Genomic DNA, 20720 nt, shown 5'->3' on the forward strand with positions numbered 1-20720 from the left:
TGATTTTACTTTTAGTAAAAAAAAAATACCCTGTGATGGGGAATATATGAGTGAAGAAAATGTATAACTCAGCATATGCTAGAGGCCAGATATGAGACAACTGATGCATATTTAGGCTCACTTTTCCTGAATTGAATGCATGTTCTGCATCCAAATGTACATTAACTTTGGCTATTGAGCCATTTTTTAAACTTGTCTGCTCTGAACCTGTTCTTAGCATTCTCTCGGGACTGTGGCCAGAGGTAGAACATTAGTGAATATCCATGTTTCCTAATCTCCCATGGTGTATTTTATTTCATGCCCTTTGTTTTGTTTCTTCCCACTTGATTACTCACATGGACCCCTTCCTGTACTCTCTGTTGGTTGGGAGTAGATGCAGAAAGAAAATAACTATGCCTGTGACTGTCACTAGTAGACACCAGTTTATAAATAGTACTGGTTTGACTGTGCACTGGGTTTCTGAATGTAGGAAGGTCAAGAAAAACATTTTCTTTTGAAATGAAAAAAGGAGGTCAAAACAAGAGTTTTAATAACAGGCTTGACACAGAGCAGTGTAATACCAGCAAGAATTACACTTGGTACTGGGCTTTTATTGGGAGTCTTAGATTGCTTTGTTCCTGTCCCTGACATAATATTCAGCGTTGGGTTTATATTTGTCCAGCAGGGAGCTGCTTGCTACCGTCCATGCAAATCAAATGCTTGATTTATGCACCATTCTACTGGAGGGTGTAACATTACATTTAATTTGTGAGGAAAGCCTGAGGTGTTTCAATGCATGGGCCTGACATTGTGAACTAGGCAGAAAGGTGCACAAGAATTCATTACAGTTTCCAATATGCGAAATGCAGCATTTGAATGAAACATTTGTCTCTTGTCAAAAAGGCGTAATGTCTGTTCTTGGTAAAATATTTCCGCTCCCACCCTTCAGGACACACCCAGCACATTTTTGGCCTTCATCATAGATCTTGATGAAAAATGAGCGACCACAAGCATTTGGTGGAATGAAGAATATCAAAAAACAGGTGTCTGTGAGGTGATCAATTATCAATAATATCAACCCCATTATCTTCCTCTTGATGGTTGAATGCTGCCCCAGGAAGTCTGTATAACTGTGCTAATCATCCTATGACAAATTTGAGATTTTCTATCTTTCAGTTCAGTTTAGTCACTCAGTCGTGTCGAACTCTTTGCGACCCATGAATTGCAGCACTCCAGGCCTCCCTCTCCATCACCAACTCCCGGAGTTTACCCAAACTCATGTCCATTGAGTTAGTGATGCCATCCAGCCATCTCATCCTCTGTCATCCCCTTCTCCTTCTGCCTTCAATCTTTCCCAGCATCAGGGTCTTTTCCAATGAGTCAACTCTTCACATGAGGTAGCCAAAGTATTGGAGTTTCAGCTTCAACATCAGTCCTTCCAGTGAACACCCAGGACTGATCTCCTCTAGGATGGACTGGTTGGATCTCCTTGCAGTCCAAGGGACTCTCAAGAGTCTTCTCTAACACCACAGTTCAAAAGCATCAATTCTGCGGCGCTTAGCTTTCTTCACAGTCCAACTCTCATATCCATACATGACCACTGGAAAAACCATAGCCTTGACTAGACGGACCTTTGTTGGCAAAGTAATGTCTCTGCTTTTTAATATGCAATCTAGGTTGGTCATAACCTTCCTTCCAAGGAGTAAGCATCTTTTAATTTCATGGTTACAATCACCATCTGCAGTGATTTTGGAGCCCAAAAAAATAGTCTAACACTGTTTCCACTATTTCCCCATTTATCTCCCATGAAGTGATGGGACCAGATGCCATGATCTTAGTTTTCTGAATGTTGAGCTTTAAGCCAACTTTTTCACTCTCCTCTTTCACTTTCATCAAGAGGCTCTTCGGTTCCTCCTCACTTTCTGCCATAAGGGTGGTGTCATCTGCATATGTGAGGTTATTGATATTTCTCCCAACAATCTTGATTCCAGCTTGTGTTTCTTCCAGCCCAGTGTTTCTCATGATGTACTCTGCATATAAGTTAAATAAGCAGGGTGACAATATACAGCCTTGACGTACTCTTTTCCCTATTTGGAACCAGTCTGTTGTTCCATGTCCAGTTCTAACTGTTGCTTTCTGACCTGCATACAGGTTTCTTAAGAGACAGGTCAGATGGACTGGTATTCCCATCTCTTTCAGAATTTTCCACAGTTTATTGTGATCCACACAGTCAAGGGCTTTGGCATAGTCAATAAAGCAGAAATAAATGTTTTCCTGGAACTCTCTTCCTTTTTCAATGATCCAGCGGATGTTGGCAATTTGATCTGGTTCCTCTGCCTTTTCTAAAACCAGCTTGAACATCTAGAAGTTCACGGTTCACATATTGCTGAAGCTTGGCTTGGAGAATCTTGAGCATTACTTTACTAGCATGTAAGATGAGTGCAATTGTGCGGTAGTCTGAGCATTCTTTGCCATTGCCTTTCTTTGGGACTGGAATGAAAACTGACCTTTTCCAGTCCTGTGGCCACTGCTGAGTTTTCCAGATTTGCTGGCATACTGAGTGCAGCACTTTCACAGAATCATGTTTCAGGATTTGAAATAGCTCAACTGGAATTCCATCACCTCCACTAGCTTTGTTCATAGTGATGCTTTCTAAGGCCCACTTGACTTCGCATTCCAGAATGTCTGGCTCTAGGTGAGTGATCACACCATCGTGGATTATCTGGGTACAGTTCTTCTGTGTTTAGCTGGATGCAGTTTGCCAGTGTTCTTGCTCATTATTGATTAGCTGCCTTTCTCTTTGCCTACAGCAACTATTCGACACTTACTGTCCCAAGTGTCGCAACTACATTGCCTAACTCAGGCTCAGTAGAAATCTTGCCATTAACTTCTCCAGGAAACTTAAAGTCTTCAGAAATCAACACCATTAGTATTCTTTCCATGTGTCTAACACTCCTCAGTTAGCACTGTTCTCCTCCATCGCTCACAGAAGAGTCTAGAACCTGTAACAGGCAGGTAAGGCCTCTGGTCACCTGCCCTGATCTTACCTTCCAGCCTCATCTCTTTCACAGCCTGCCTACACGCTAAGCCTTCTAAGATGTACCAGGGTCAACAGGCCTCCTCCTGGAGTAAGCTTCACCTACTTTACCACTAGCAAAATCCACTTCTCTGTGAAGCTCTCTTCAATGAAGAGAGATCTCTTGCTCCATTCATAGCTCTAGTACAAAAACAATATTATATTGAGATGTCCTGGGCCTGTCTTGCCCCCCTTACCCACTTTTAAGTGCATCTTATTTAATTCTGAGTCACCCAGAGCACCTGGCACATAATCTGATACTTAGTAGACACTCAATCAATGCTTCTAGAGTTACATTGAATTAAATGATCACTGTGATAGCAAGAGGGAAATGAATGTGTGTGAGGCAAAGAGAATAAATATCAACTCAATTTTTCCTACATCTTACCAAACTAGTACAATGTGAGCCAAATCACAGACCCAAACTTTTGTCTTTAGAAATCTCTGTTTGGACTCTAGCAGTGACATAAATCAGCTGTCCTTTTGAGCATTTTCCTTCATTATTACATATGCATTTGTTCCAACTACTGAGATTAATATAGATGTTCAAAGTCTTAAACACATCTTAATTTTCCAGTTTCTTGAAAGGTTACATGAAAAAATGATTTATTTTACTTCAATTTCCTGAGGAATCTTTCCTTACAGACATTTCTCTTAAGTCTCTTGTATAAATGGTCAGAAACCTTGAATTTGTGTTTCAGTATTAAATATTTAATTATATACTTAAATAATATTGAGTATTTGAATAAGTCCTTTAGACTCAACTACGTTGATACAAGTTATTTTAAAATAACCACATCCCATGTGTGAACTTTATCTAAATACTATGGCCATCAAAATTCCATTGAAATATATTTATTTACATTTTTTATTGTCTCATACTATGAAATTCAAGAGCCAAACATTTAACTTTGAACTTAAAATGGAAGTGAGAACACATTAGCTTCCCATCCTTGCCTCTGGTCAATGAAAACAGGTGAAAGAAGGGCAAAGCCCTTCGTTAAAATGCCAGTAAGAAGCAATAAAATTACCAAACTTTGTGGCCCCTGGCCAAAAGTGACAAAAGGAATACTTGTGTGGTGTCCAAGTCTGTGGATGAAAGAAACCAGGTCAAAAGAGAAAGACTTACTGAAATGTTATATTATCAGATACTCGTTCAAAGCAAAATTACCTTTGTCGATTAAATATTGCCTTATCCCTTACTTTTATTCTCCACTCTGCCTCCCCCGTGCGCTGCACACACAGACACACAGACACACACCATTGTGAAACTCAATGATTACTTCCAAGACTTTTTTAGGGTCTCTTGTCTGTTGAGAGATAAGTGAAAAGCAAGTCCTAGTTACAGAAAAACCCAAGGAGGAAGGGAAATACATCTACATTCTGAAACTTAACCACAACAGCTAGAGGGAATAAAATCACTAGACTAGAAATCAGAATTCTAGAGTCAGCTCTGCATGGTGCAAGCTAAACATGTCAACTTAGATAAGTCCTTTCACTTCCCAAGTCTGTTTCTTCGTCTTCTGCTGGGGTCAGTTGGAGACAATATTCCCCTGTACTAAGGAGGAAATGTGTTAGAGATAAAGAGAAAGAAAAGCTCTGAAGAGAATGAGCTGGTACAGTGAGGAGATTGTCTTAATAGATAAGTAAAGGAAAATAAGGTTAAGGTGGTAGTGAAGCCAGTTTCTCTTAGAAACTGAGCTAGAGTTAAGCAGCTAAACCCTACTAGTTAATTTCATCGTGGGCAGAGAGGTGTAGGTTCTTCAATAGGGAAGAAGATGAAAATAATTGGAATATTAGCTGTAAAGATGAATTGCTAGTCAGAAAGCTCAGGGAAATAGAATATTTTACATAATTCAAATCTTTTAAACTAAACTTGGGTGGTGACAAAGAATAATTACAGGCTTTTAAAGAGAACCAGCTCCCCTTAGACTCAAGTCATCCCTTATAATAGGGTTGCTTTCATGGATTTTCTTGAGAATTTGAGCTCTTACGCAATTAAAGATACCTATCATGAATTTAGATCCAATTCCAGTCTCCTGTGTATCTAGAGTTAAAATGATGTGTAGATTATGTGGCCCTTTTTAAAAAAAATCACTAATAGCATAAATCCAACTTTTACTTAAACTAGAATTATATCAGTCTCAGAAGTAAATATTTTATAGCATTTGCTTAAACCCATGAAATAATTATCTTTGTTGATTTGCACGCTTCTTTCACGTCTTTAATGACCATTAGACAAAGAGTGAAACTACTACTTAAATTTTTTTAGTGTTTTTCATGTATTACGCATGTTTAGGCGCTTCACATGCACTATCTCATTTAATCATTACAAAACCTCTGTGAGACAAGTATATAATTATCCCCACTGGACAGATGAGTATACTCTGCACATAAAGACTCAGTAATTTGCCCTCATTTGTACCACAAATCAGTAATGGATCTGGCAATCCAATACTGGGGATTGGGTACAAAGTCATTTCTCACTTCTAAAGACACTGCTGCCCATCTGAAAAGGCTGGACCCTAGGAGCAGCTCACATTTTCTTTCTACACCTACTACATCCCCAATGAGAATAACTGCTGATGGCTCAGATCACTTTGAGACCAAGAGCCTTATAGAAAGTGAAGATTTTTGCTACCCTTATAGCAAAATGCTATTTTGTTCACACCAGAACTCAAATCCATCAGTGCTTCAAGTAAAGACCTGTTCTCAGCAGCATACCAGGGGTGGGACAGTGCCAACGGTCCCTCCTAGTCAGTAATAATATAAAAATATAACAAATACTCTTCCCAGAAAACTCTTTGTTGCTCTATATTTAAAACAATTTCTGCAGATGGTATTGAGCTTTAATATTTTTGTAAGTTTCAAATAATTACATTTGTATTTTTCATCCATTGGTAAACAATACATTCTACATGGAAGTTAATTCAGAGGAACTGCAATTATACAGTCAGTTCAAGTTTGCTGTGGCCACAATATGTGTCTCTGCCCTGGTGATATTACATATCCCTGTCTTGAAACAGTAGTTTCTAAATAAACAATGATAGCAGTGACTGTAAAGGCAAAGAAATAGAACTTGAGTTAATTACATAATTCATTCCAAAGCATTGGATTAAATCATGCCAATCTTTACTATCTTCCAGACAATTTATGATGCACAAGATGAAAACTTCAGAAGTTTTTGCAGAATACAATTGAAAGTTATGATAAACTTCTTTGCTGAAGATATTTTAGTGGAAATTTTTAGACTGCAGAGACATGTACAAGCTTCTATAATTGATCCTGAAGTAACAACAAAATGGACAAAACTGACATTTTTGGAATATTATTGTGAAAAAGTATTGTTTAGGAATTTCTGATAAATGTGTTATATTTAAGCTTTTCCCTATTTTAGATATTTGTTGCTTCATGCAAAAGAAACATTTCCAATTAACAAAAAACATTCAATAAACTATGAGAAAAGGTGGACTGATACATCTGACTATATTGAGTCCTGAACATGAATATGCAAAGAAGGTCAATTTGAACAATGTCGTTGACAATTATGCAGAATTTAAGGCTTGAAAGCCTATAGAAACTGTAATGCTATTATTATTCATTACCACAACAAAGACATGTTTCTTTTCTCAAAAAATGTTAACATAACTAACGTTTAACCTACAGCTTTTTTATTTTGTATTATAATATTTCATTTTTTAATATTTTTACTGGCATGACTATATCTTCAGCTTTTAAAATGTCAATATCTACATTTCTTTTCTGGTTTGTTATTTTTGTTTCATTTCCAGTGATTAATCAAAATACTTTTGTCATATAGGGGAAGGTTATTACAAAATTCTCTCTGTTGATATCAAATGTGATATGTACTCTACAACCTATCTGAGTGTTGACTGTGGAGACAAAGACTCACACCCAGACAGACTGCCTCCCTGTACTTGAATCCCATGTATTTCCCAAGATGGGAAGATGCTGCCTGGTAAATTCCTGGTCACCTTGATACAATGCTCCCTGGGATGGTAACAACCCAGGAAAACTTGGGGCCTAGTGGGTCACCAGACTTTAATGAAGATGAGATGAGGATATAGCTTGGATGGAGGATATAGCTTGGATGGAGCCTATTACTGCACTCAAGACACGTGTGTTATTGCATCTGGACCTTTGGCCCTGAAACCACAGAAGCTTTTCTCTTAAACCTATAAGGACTAAAAGCCCAGGATTCAGTGAAGGTGGGCTCTCCTTGCACTTACTGTCTCTAGTGCATTAATGCACGTGGCTTGTCTCTTGGAAGTTATGGTAGTTCGATAGCTCATGTCCCAGTTGGAACCCAGAACTTCTTCTATGGAGAGGTGGCACTCCCAGACACATAGGAAATCTGCTCCAAGCCCCTTCCCTTTCTCTTCCTTTTGTTTTTTTTTTTTTTCCTGACATCTCTCACTTTGGATAGGCCAGAGGATGGTGAGGGGACACATTAGAATCATTCAGACAGACTTCACCTCCTAAACCCATCAGATCATCTAGGGACAGAGAAGCACTAAAATTTGAAATATTCCCTTGATTGAAAACAATTGATATTGTTTTCACTACAAAAATGTATTATTTTTCAAACTTTTTGGAAGCCTAAGGAACTAGATAGAAAAACATTTTTAAATAAAGTATTATTTTTCAAACTATTGGTTGTGACAAATTTGTGGGAACTAAAACTTTTTAACTGGTACAAGTAGCAATTAAAAAATAAAATTGAATAAAATTTTAAAACTCAGAATGTCTCACTCATAATATTAGAAAACATTATTTCAGGAAATTCTCTGGCAGTCCAGTGGTTAGGGATCTGCACTTTCACTGCAGGGGCCCAGGCTCAATCCCTGATCAGGGAACTAATATCACACAAGCCACGTGGAAGAGCCAAAAATAAATAAATAAAAACAAAGTGGAACCGATTCAAATGTATTTTTTTTTTAATGGCTGAGTAATATTCCATTGTGTATATGTACCACAGCTTCCTTATCCATTCGTCTGCTGATGGACATCTAGGTTGCTTCCATGTCCTGGCTATTGTAAACAGTGCTGCGATGAACATTGGGGTACACTTGAATCGGTTCTACTGAGATGGATGAAACTGGAGCCCATTATACAGAGTGAAGTAAGCCAGAAAGAAAAACAACAATACAGTATACTAATGCATATATATGGAATTTGAAAGATGGTAACGATAACCCTATATGCGAGACAGAATAAGAGACACAGATGCATAGAACAATTTTATGGACTCTGAGGGAGAAGGTGAGGGTGGGATGTTCTGGGAGAATAGCATTGAAACATGTATATTAGTATATTATCATATGTGAAACAGAACACCATTCCATGTTCGATGCATGAGACAAAGGCTCAGGGCCGGGGCAATGGGATGACCCAGAGGGATGGGATGGGGAGGGAGGTGGGTGGGGGGTCCAGGAAGGGGAACACATGTAAACTCATGGCTGATTCATGTCAATGTATGGCAAAAACTATTACAATACTGTAAAGTAATTAGCCCCCAACTAAAATAAATAAATCTATTTAAAAAATAAAAAAATTAAAAAAACAAAGTGGAGTTGTTAAGAAAAAGAAAATATTATTTTGGGAACCTGGGGAAATTTTTGCTTCAGGGATGCGTGTGTGCATGTGTGAGGTGGCAATGTAAAATACATTTCTAACTTGGGAGCATGATCAAAAATGTCTGTAAGTCCTGGACATGAAAGACCAAGCCTAGAGGGTAGGCTGGGAGAATGGCTGAGAAAACAATCTCTCCTGCTTTCTTCAAAGAACCTGAGTTTTCCTCTGTCTTTGCAAATGAGACCTTGTAGGTCCGCATGATTCCAACCAGGTTTCCAAGGCCCTGTCCTTTGTCCTCTGCCTCAGAAATCTAAGAGGATGAAAAGGGCCTGATGGAGAAAGAGTTCTGGTCACACTAAGCACATCCAACACCATCAACAAAAATCGACCTTTGGTCTAAAGCTATTAATGAAAAAGTTGTCCATTACACTATTCCCTGTTCTCTTATTGACCATTCAACATGAAGAATTTTTTTAAGAAATTGTGAGGAAACCGTCATCTCTTCCATAAACTGGTAGGCATTCTTCCCTTTGGCTATGACTGCTGGAAAACTCAAGGCTTCTGAAGTGTTTGACCCTTGTCATTATGTTGTGGTTCAACTTCATCCTTTCCTTAGTCAAGCTTTCTTTCACATGTTGCATTGTGTTTACTCCATTCTAGTGACAAATGCCCAGAACTATTCTGAAAAGAGGAAAGATGTGTAGGGAAAATATAAATATTGCTCTACTGGGCAATATTCTCTATAGCTGGAATGGGGGTCTTTCCTCTCTATACCTCCAACACTTGCTAAGCAAAGTTTGGTGACTAAATCACAACACCATTCCATATTATTGACAAAGAAATGCAGGTAAAAGTAAGCAAAGAAAGAAAGCAATCTTAATTTTAATATAGATTTTTAATACCTACTTACCTATAAATAATTTTCTTTTTCTATTCTCTTTTCTTCATTCACTTCTAAACCCATATCATGTTGGTGTCTACTTGCTCTATCCATTCAAGATGCAAACTGCAGAGACCTGTTCTTGCCTGGGAAAAAGACCAGACAGGGTTGGTGGAGGAGAAACAAGGCAGCCCAAGAATTATAAGTTGGCACATTAAAACACTGAATCATGAAAATTTACCACTGACCAAAAACGAGAGATAAATATCTCTCTCTGTCCCCTTCCCCTGTCTTGTAATCTCAACAGCACTTATAATCTTCTCATGTACTATATCACTTACTTACTCATTTTATTTTTTGTATCTTTCCCCGAAAATATAAGCTCCATGAGATCAAGGATTGTTCTCCTCCACTATACCCCCAGTACCTTGCACGTAGTAAGTGCTTAACAAGCTCCAGAATCCACAATGTTAACCAATATTCTATTTTACTTCTTGAAATTATTGGTAGTCTCTGCCACCTCATCTTCCCCTAGCCCCACCACAGCTAAACTCTTTACTTGAGTCTCTTAGGATGAATATGTCTAACATGAAAAAAGGGGCGCAGAGGGTTTGCATTAGGTTGAGAAAACCCTAGATTGACTTTCGTGTTTTTTCTAAACTTTTTTTATCTTCCAGCAAGTCCCCCAACACCCACAAGGAAGCTGTGATGTCCTTGACACCCATCCAGTGACCATGAGACTAGCTATTCTGCTTTACACTGGGTCTCCCTGCAGCCTTGTCTGCACACCAACAGCTGCAAACACAAACACAGCTGTAAGAATGGACTCTTTCTCCAATTCGCTTCTTCCTCATTCCACCTACAAACAAACTGCTGAGATCAAAAAAGTGCCTTAAATGTACTAGCATAAAAGCCACACAATCAGCTGGGACCCCAAGTTTCCTTTTCTTTGTGTTTCATCAAAAAGACCTGGGATGCAGAGATAAATAAATGCTTGGTTCATTTTAGAAATTCTGATCACTGAGAAAGCACTAGGGCAAAGGGCAAATCTACCAGATTTTAAGTCAGAAGATCTAGGTTCTAGACATACCTTGGTTACTGCTATAAATTTGGGTAAGTCAAATTGTTTCTGGGACTCAGGTTTCTGGTCTGCAAAAGGTGGATAATAACTTTAATACCCTCAGATAGTTGCTATGAAGGTAAAATGTTAAACATGTTGTAGAAACATAGGGAATCTCATTAATATACAATAATATCATGTGTTATTCTTTCCTGATATTAAAAAATATATACAGATATAGTTCAGAGGACTATAAGTATGTAGAAGGGCAGGACAAAAATGACAGATGAATATCCAAAAACATGTTTATAAGACATCAAAATAATTTTTGACCTTCCTGAGTCTGCTAGATAGGGTATTTAACAGCACTATCAGGTATATATAAGACATCAAAATAATTTTTGACCTTCCTGAGTCTGCTAGATAGCGTATTTATCAGCACTATTAGGTATATATTGTTGGCCCCACTTTAGGGATAATAAAAATGAAGTCGAGAGATGATACATTCATTAAGTTATTCAACATATATTTATTGAGCACCTCCAATTCAGGCCCTGAAAGATAAGTTTCTTTCCAAGGGAACACAACAGTGAGGCAGCAAAATCAGGATTCATTCCAGGTCTGAGCCCCAAAGCCCACTTTAACAGAAATGATAACAGTGTCCAGAAGCTGTAAGGAACGTTAGAGCTCATATATTCCCAGTCCTCTATTTCAAGCAGGACTAAAGAACATAGAAGAATCTTTGCATGAATAATAACTAAAGTGAGGGTATTAACATGTTATTGATGATATTCCCAGATGACATAACCAGCATATTGGATGACAAAGTAGAACCCATTAATTAAGTTTAATAGTTATTTACTGCTCAGCTAGGATGAGCCAGGTAATATGCTACGTGACCGTGGAGATAAAAACAGGAGTCAAGTATGACCCGGCCCCAGAGAAGCTCAAGAGATAACAGCGGAAAGAAGACACAGAAGAGGACAAAGGCACTGAAGGACAGCTGGGGGTCATCCTTGACCACCTTGTGTCTCAGCACGGGAGAGAACGCCCCTGGGTAAAACCCTATATAAGTTGTTGTTTTTATTTTTTAAATTTCTTTTTATTGACATATCGTTGAGGCTTCCCTGGTGGCTCAGACAGTAAAGAAACTGCCTGCAATGCAGGAGACCCAGGTTCCACCTCTGGGTCAGGAAGATCCCCTGGAGAAGGAAACGGCAACCGACTCCAGTATTCTTGCCTGGAGAATTCCATAGACAGAGAAGCCTGGTAGGCTACAGGCCATGGAGTCACAAAGAGTTGGACATAAGTGAGGGACTAACACACACTACAGCTGATTTACAATACTGTTATACAGCAAAGTGATTCAGTTATATATATCTATAAATTCTTTTTTTAAATATTCTTTTCCCCATTATATTTTCTCATGGGATATTTCTTTTTAATTGGAGTACAGTTGCTTTACAATGTTATGTTAGTTTCTGCTGCACAACAACAGGAATCAAGCTAAAATTATACATATATCCCCTCCCTCGGAAGCCTCCTTCCCACCCTCCCCATCCCATCCCTCTAGGTCATCACGGAGCTCTGAGCTGAGTTCCCTATGTTATCAGTAGCTTCCCTGAGAGAGTAACAGTAACATATGCACACTACCACATGTTGTTCTCTTTAATGTGTGTGGAGTGCGGGAGGACACTGACATTTTGATGAGCTGTACCCTACAGGCATATTACGTGGGAACTGGGTGAAACTCAAGTTGTATTAAAAATGATCAATCTTTGATCGTATATTGGATCAGCACTTTTCCATTTCCCAAACACTTCCTCAAACACATATCCCTTCCACATAAAAATTCTATAACTTACCAAAAAGCCTTGGTAAATTCCCTTTCAAAAAATGGAGATACGGAAATTCCATTCTTTCTTCACTTCTCTTCTCCATACAAAAACAATGCTCATTAACCCATTCTTCTCAAGATTGTCAATATCAAGAGTTTCATGTTAAACTGCTTTCCATTGGAGGTGCGGGGGGGGGGGGTGTAGGGGAGAAAACATATGACCCTCTCATTTTTTAATATTCTGAAATGTACATGGCAGGCATCTCAGAAAAATGAATCACATTTCGGTATGAAGATTCAGGATTATCAGTAAACTTGATGAAAGCTAAATTCTCTTTCCCAAGCATAATTGTCATATAGGAGCTTTTCTCTCCCCCCTGTTCTCAATTCTTCGTTACTGTTCACACAGTAGCTGGCACACTACAGAGCAGGAAGGCATATTTAATCTCTGAAGTTTAAACTTTGTTGAAATGCACATAACCATACATATTAAGATCTTAGGCTCTTCTGGCTCCCAAATGCATAGGGGAACTAGGCTTGAAATTAAAGATTGAAAAGGCAAGTGCAGTAAATTGTTCTGTTTCTCACTCTGTCCTATATTCATCAGGATAGAGCTGCATGACAAATTCAATGAAATAAAATGAGTTTTTATAACTCAATGGGAGTTCTAGAAGAGCACCTGAACACAATATTTGCCGTGGACATTTGTAAAGACTTAGTTTGTTAGTCCCAAAGTCCTGATGTCCCAAAGTTCTATGAATATTAACGAAGAGTAACCACACCAAGGGGCAAATGGCTCTCTAACATTCCTTTCCCCTTTCCTTTTTCCCCACCAAATGGTCCTTTCAATGCCTCCAGAACAATTCAAGCAAATGTCTCATATTTTGTATCCTGAACTTGGAATTATACTTGCTAACTTAATTTCATATGGAAGGCTTGAGAATTGGAGATGCCTCAAGTCAATGATTACTTCAGTGGATATTTCCATGCCTGGACTGGAACGAATTGATCCAGGCATAGCAAGAATAGCAACTGAATACTTTATCTCAAAGCAAATATCAGCCATTGATGGGTGTCATAGGTTGGTACATGAACAGCAGGAGCTTGTTCAGGAAAGGAATCCACACTGAAGAGAAGAGAATGAACACCTATGGAATGTCTGCATGGGGTCTGGTGCTTTGCTGCATTATATTATTCAATTCTTACAACAACTCCTTGAGGTAAACATTATTATATGCTATTTACAAAGTAGTCAGTTCAATCAACAAATATTTTTTGAGCATCTATTACATATCATACATTGTTTACAGGTAAACTAGACTACAAGGTCCGCTACATTATTGAGCTTCACTGAATGATATAATTTTGAAGGGCTTTAAATCTATAAAGCATTCATACTTATATGTTAATAAAAGGCTATCAAATCAGTAGCTAGATACCCTTAATAGCCTGATATCATTCAATATTTTTGAAGTGCTTTGTCAACTATAAAGCAAATATGAGCTTCACTTTTAGATATTATTAATATAATAGAATGTTCTTTATCTGGAAAGTGAAGGTAAGAATACTTACTCTGCCTTTGAGGTTACAGGAGATAGCAAATATACATTTATAAGCTCAACAAATATTATTTGCCCTCTATTTCATTTCCTTTCCCTTGAATTTATTTAAACACCACTTACCACTAAATAAAATGCAATACAAATAGCATTTATTTTGGCTTCCCATGAAGAGAGAGTAATACATTTCTAAAGTAATGAAAAGATGTCTCTTAAAAAGATCTTTTCCATGATGCAATCCCATTGCCTGGCATCCATGGACAGCATTAGAGAGAAACTATATTGAATCTAACAAAATACTCTGTGCATCTATGAAAAGTGAAAGTGAAAGTCACTCAGTTGTGTCTGACTCTTTGAGACCCCATGGCATATACAGTCCATGGAATTCTCCAGGCCAGAATAGTGCAGTGGGTTGCCATGCCCTCCTCCAGGGGGTCTTCCCAACCCAGGGATCAAAGCCAGGTCTCCCACATTGCAGGCAGATTCTTGACCCACTGAGCAACAAGGGAAGCCCAATCTATATGCATCTATACCATTCTGTCATCTATTAAAAAAAGTGAAATTACAGACCAGCTTTACTGCAGCAAACTTTTATGAAAGTCTTCTCCACATTCTTCTTCTACTATATCTAAAACTTATAGTTTTAAGAAAGGCATAAGAAAGAAAACAGCAATATTTGATAAGAAACCAAAAAGAGCCATTGATGAAACCATATAGAAATATTTAGTAATAAAACTATGCTGAACTTACTAATGTACATGGTGTTTTCATTTTTCTCTCTCTACTTTCTTATTTCTGCCAGTTTTCTCAAAGACAGTACAGGATTTGGAATAATATATTATTAAAAAGTCTCCAGCAGATGGTGACAGAGAAAGGCTTTACTTTTCTCTAGGTTTTGGACTTAGAATTCTCCCACCAATTACAAAGATGCTGGAAGTACTGTTCCTTCACCAGTTTGGCTACTTTCCCAGCAGGCTTTAATGACGGCTTAATATTTATCTGTATTTTTTTCTTCTTCTTCCTGGCTAATTCTACCAAAGAGAATTCCAAACAAGAAGCCAGTCTTAAAATAATCCTCTTACTATAAATCAACAAACCTATAGGATCTTATTATCCAGGCAAACACTTTTTCAAATTTCCCTAAAGTCCACAAAAAAGCCTAGTAAATGTTTTAGTCTTTAAGAGACAGCATTGAGCACTTTTTCTTCTTGCAATAAGTAGCCACAGTAGAGATGATCTAAATAGTTTGTCCCAAAAAGGCCTTTATCATGATTTCCAAAGTCTTTTCAACATTCAATTTCAAAGATGAAATATAATTGCACATAATTACCTGTGTTTCATGATGATGGTCCCAAAAGAGTACAAATAACAATTTTGACATAGCCCTGTGACCATATATATACATTATTGCTTGTCTTTCTGCCTGTTCTTCAACTATAACATGAGAGAACCATTAGAACACAGGTTCTCCACAGGAGGCAACTCCTGCCCCCACCCTGCACCTCCACTCTCTCTACCTTTGTACATTTGGAGAAGTCCAGAGACTTTTTCAGTTGTAACAACTGGGGGGTGCTACTGACATCTAGTGGGTAGAGGCCAGGGATGCTTCTAAACGATGCCCAGGACAAATTCCACAACAAAGAATTATCTGGCACAAAAACCAACAGTGCTTAGGTGAGGAACTTTATGTTACAGGATCTGTCTAAAGATACTTTCAAGTTGGAATTTTACAAATTTAATAGGTATATTATACATACTATATGACTTGCATTACAACCAAACTTTCATGATGAATAAATCTCAAATTAATTTTGAAGTTCTAAACAATGAGGAGCAAATATAATAACTCAGCAACTAGTCAATTAAGCAATATGTATTAAGTATCCACAGTAAACCTATAGCACTTGAGCAGGAAAAGATCTTAAGGTGTAATTCCAAATGAAATAAACAGTCAGTTATTGCAGGCCCACGCAGAATAACCTCACAGGAGAACTGCTGGAAGACCTACACGATTGAGCAACAAACATTGACTTTAATCCAAACTAAAGCAAGACAGTTGCAAAGAGCTAGTCCTTCTAGCAGAGAAGTTTATAAGGAATAATTTATTCCTCAAAGCAACTGGGAGGCAGTGGGTCAGTGAGGTAGCAATGGCAGTAGCAGCATAGGCTCAGACTATTCCCAACTCTCCAATTAAAATAGCCAGAGCAACTATTAGCCAGATTAAAAACTCATGGGCCACACTTAGAACAAAACAAGGTGACAAGGTATCCCTGTGTCACCAAAATATCCAAAATACAAGCAAGTAGGAACAAGCTACCAACAGTCACAAGATGTGCATGCTGCCAATGTCAGTGCGGGAAGAAACGGGAAAATAACAGAGGTCTATGGACTGAAGACAGGAGTCCCTCCAAAGAGCTAGTGAGTATTACTGGAAATCATGGCAGGCCACTTTGAAAGTAGTTACTGACACTGTGATGATTTTGCTCAATTCAATTGTACATATGTACAAGGGTTAAGGAACAACCTAAAAAAGCTCGAGCTATCCTGCTACTGTGCACACATGAAGCTCACCATCCGGAAATCCCTCCCAGAACAGGCTGTCATACTGAGCAGTAGAATTAATATTAAGCATGACAGGGACAAAGAAATGAAATGGTCCAGATGATAGTGGATCCAGGCAAAAATACCAAGAACCCTCAGTAATCAAGCTCTCATGTTTTTTAATACTACATGAAAATAAGCAAACAATAAAGCAGAAAGAGAGAGTTCTGTAAAGTTACAAAAGCTATATGAATCAAGTCTCATTCTAACGCTTCTGAAAAACTAAATTTATATAAAAATGATCAGCAGAAAAGTATTGAGGTCTATGTTTTGTATTAGTTGCTGTAAGAGAATAGATAATAAGGAGCAGAATAACAGTCCTATATAGTCCAGACTGTCCAAATAACTTTGTTCAATAATGGAAATGTTATATACCTATGCTGTCCAACAAGTAGCCATTAGACATATGTGGCTATTGACTAGTGAGTCTGAAGATCCAGATGTTTAACTTCATTAAAATTTAATTAATTTAATTTAAATAGCTCCATGTGGCTAGTGAATACCATATTGGACAGCACAACTACAGACAATGAAAGCATGCAGAAAGACTTACTCAAAATCAGATCAAGACTGTAACAAAATATCTGAAAGTAAGTTAAAGGCATTCATAATATGAAAAAGCAACATAAATAAAAATTAGAATAACTCATAGCTGAGATTATAACACTTAAGAAATAGAAACTAAGAAAAATTATTTTAGAAATGAAGACTAAATTAAAAGAAAACAAGAGCAAATAAACACTGCAAATAATATGCAAAGAGAAATGGAAGATGAGAAGGAGAAAAAAATTTAAATCAAAACTAAATGAAGAAACAGAGGAAAGTGATTTGGGAAAATAAAACAGCTACCGAAGAATGGCTAAAAATACCCAACATACAAATCTCAGGAACATCTGAAGAAGAAAACCAACATTGATACATATTAAAACAAATTCTAAAGACTATAATTTAAGAATGAGTTCCTGAAATAAAAAAGACTTGAAACCATTTGTTGAAAATTGACCTATTATCAGATATTTCAACAACACTTTATGTCAAAGGAAAATGAAAGTTGCTCAGTCGTGTCTGACTCTTTGCGACCCCATGGAATTCTCCAGGCCAGAAAACCGGAGTGGGTAGCTGTTCCCCGCTCCAGGGGATCTTCCCAACCCAGGGATCGAACCCAGGTGTCCCACACTGCAGGCAGATTCTTTACCAGCTGAGCCACCAGGAAGTCCATATTTTCAAAAACTGACCTTAAATTATAAAAAAGACAGACAGTAAGCAATAACAATTCATTTACTATTGTCTTCATAAGTGCTTCTTGAGGAATCAACCAGAGAACAAGCTTCAAACAAGCAAGATGACTAGAAACTAGTGGAAAGCATTAAATAAATAGCTACTTATAGAATTAAGATTTAGTGAGGATGAAAAGGCGGGATTATAGTATGTGATGGTTATATGATCTGATAATGTAGATTCAGTAAAACCATTAGAAAATGTGGGGAAAATGGGACTAACACCAGGCTTCCCCGAGTGGCTCAGAGGTAAAGAATCTGCCTGCAATGCAGGAGATACAGTTTCAATCCCTGGGTCGAGAAGATATCCTAGAGGAGGAAATTGCAACCCACTCCAGTATTCTTGCCAGGAAAATCCCATGGACAGAGGAGCCTGGCGGGCTACACTCCATAGGGTTGCCAAGAGTTGGACATGATTGAGTGACTTAGTGGAAAGTGGACCACTGGCCAAAGATGAAATTATTTAACTCCAACAGGATAAGCCTTGCAATGGATTTAAAATAATCAAGTATATTTAAATTATATTTGAAACCCATGAGTTTTCCTAAAAATCAAATTATCTTCAATACTGGATAAATACAAAGACAGTTCTGTCACTAGACAACCAAATGATATATAAGAATCATCTCCTTAAAAATATCTCCCCAGCTCTTAAATAAAAAGAAAGTAATAGAATTAGACAGAATGGTAGACTTAGAATAATACTGTTCTATATCACTCAACAAATGAATGGAGAGTTGCTAACACCACAAAAGAACAAAAACTAGATTTGATGTATTTTCTCTGCCCACAATGTGGGAGACCCAAGTTCAATTCCTAGGCGGGGAAGATCCCCTGGAGAAGGGAATGGCAACCCACTCCAGTATTCCTGCCTGGAGAATTCCATAGACAGAGGAGTCTGGTGGGCTACAGTCCATGGATCACAAAGAGCTGGACACGACTGAGTGACTAACACTTTCACACTGGTAAAATAACACAATTCCAAAGGGATTGAACCTGAGTTCCACAAATGTTAAATTGAAGAGATAGATGGATAGGTAAAATAATAAAACCATACAATAGGAATTCTAAAGTGACTTTAAGCTTCAAAACTGTATAATTCTCTTGTAATATTAGTTAATGAACAGGGCCTTAGATGAGATGAGTCCCCAAAGCTTCAAAACTGTATAATTCTCTTGTAATATTAGTTAATGAACAGGGCCTTAGATGAGATGAGTCCCCAAAGAAAAGATCTTATTGTACTCCTGCCTCCCCTGAGGAACTGATATGTTTTCTCCTGATGGATAGGGCAACTGACAGTGCTTCCCTCTGACCTCACCATTGTGTAATGACAAGTTTATTGTTTTTTATATGTTTGTGTCTAACTGGTGCCATTGTGCCTTCCTTCTCAACCTCCTGGGCATACCTATCTACTGAGGATACAGAGTGAAGAATTAGAAAGGAAACAAAGGGTGAAACCTGAGTGTGGACTGAACACATAGATGTGCTGTTAACCTTCATTCTGCAAAGAAATGAAGCATAAGAAGAAAAAAGCAGAGAATGGAAGATGAGAGCTAGGCTACATGTATATGCATTGCCTATACCAGTCACCAACTTATCACACAGCTTCTTCCCTTCTGCACCCAACTTATCCAAATGTGCTGATGCATAAATATTCTTTCATGAAAAAATGTACCAGTTTTATATGACTAACTTCATTCAAAGGACCTGTAATTAGTGTCCATAGAAAACCATTACATTTAGAAGGAATCATGCTATTTTAGGGGCTTCCCCCATGGCTCATTGGTAAAGAACCCACCTGTAATGCAGGAGATGCAGATTCCATCCCTGGGTCAGGAAGATCCCCTGGAGGAGGGCATGGCAACCCACTCCAGTATTCTTGCTAGGAGAATTCCATGGACAGAGGAGCCTGGCAGGCTATAGTCCATAGGGTCTCAAAGAGTTGGACACGACTAAAGCAAATGAGCACGGATGCATACTATTTACGCAAAAAAGAAAAGAAGAACCATAACATTTGATTTGGATAAAAACCAGATTTCCTTTGATAAGAAATCATACCATTCCTTCCCTCTGTTGCATAGAAACTACATTTTAAAGTTCTCCTTCTGCTGAGCAACAGTGTATCACATGAACCTAACAATCAACAGAGCATTTCAGTTGTTTCCTTATTCTTCTGGCCTTTTCTTGATAGTTGTTTAAAAATCTCCTTGTATTGGCCTCCTGAGCCTGTTGGAGTAATATTATGAAGCAAATGACCAGACATAATGACTTTCCAAGGTCCTTGTGCTTCCTTATTAACATTCAGTTAGCATAAGTCCTGACTTTATTATTGACTACATTGAATACACAAGACACTGACCTCTGCCATCTGTGACTAAATCTCTTCCTGCAGATCTATCAGAATAGTTTCATATATGGAGCAAGCAAGAGAAAACAAAGCAACAGCCACTTATCTTTTCTGTCCCTAGAAACTTTAACACACTCACATCTACAATCCAAAAAAGCAAAGAAAACCCCCTTTGCATTAATTACTATAAAATCTAGAGTGAGGGTTGGAGCATAACCAAGAAGGAAAATTCAAGACAACAATCCCAGATTCATCTTCCTAAACTAAGGTAAGACCACTGAACAAATAGTTATTTCTACCCACCACAAAGCAAAATGACCAACATATATAATTTATTGTTGTTGCTGAGTCACTAAGCCATGACTGACTCTTGTGACCCCATGGACTGTAGCCCACCAGGCTCCTCTGTCCATGGGATTTCCCAGGTAAGAACACTAGAGTACAGGTTGCCATTCCCTTCTTTAGGGAATCTTCTCAATCCAGGGATCAAACCCAAGTCCCCTGCACTG

At 38.0% G+C, this 20720-nt stretch overlaps 1 long non-coding RNA gene across 1 annotated transcript in view; it reads right to left on the reverse strand.

The window, feature by feature from the left end:
• Positions 1-7460: 7460 nt before the first annotated feature.
• LOC145542737 (uncharacterized) overlaps positions 7461-20720 on the reverse strand; it is a 174221-nt gene continuing 160961 nt past the window's right edge. Inside the window, exon 3 of the long non-coding RNA XR_014080100.1 lies at positions 7461-9676. This is a non-coding gene — a long non-coding RNA (uncharacterized LOC145542737). The remainder of the gene's footprint in view (positions 9677-20720) is intronic.

The sequence above is a fragment of the Giraffa tippelskirchi genome, chromosome 1, assembly GCF_054371585.1.
Source record: "Giraffa tippelskirchi isolate mGirTip1 chromosome 1, T2T-mGirTip1v1.2.pri, whole genome shotgun sequence".
In the NCBI taxonomy this organism is placed as follows: Eukaryota; Metazoa; Chordata; class Mammalia; order Artiodactyla; family Giraffidae; genus Giraffa; species Giraffa tippelskirchi.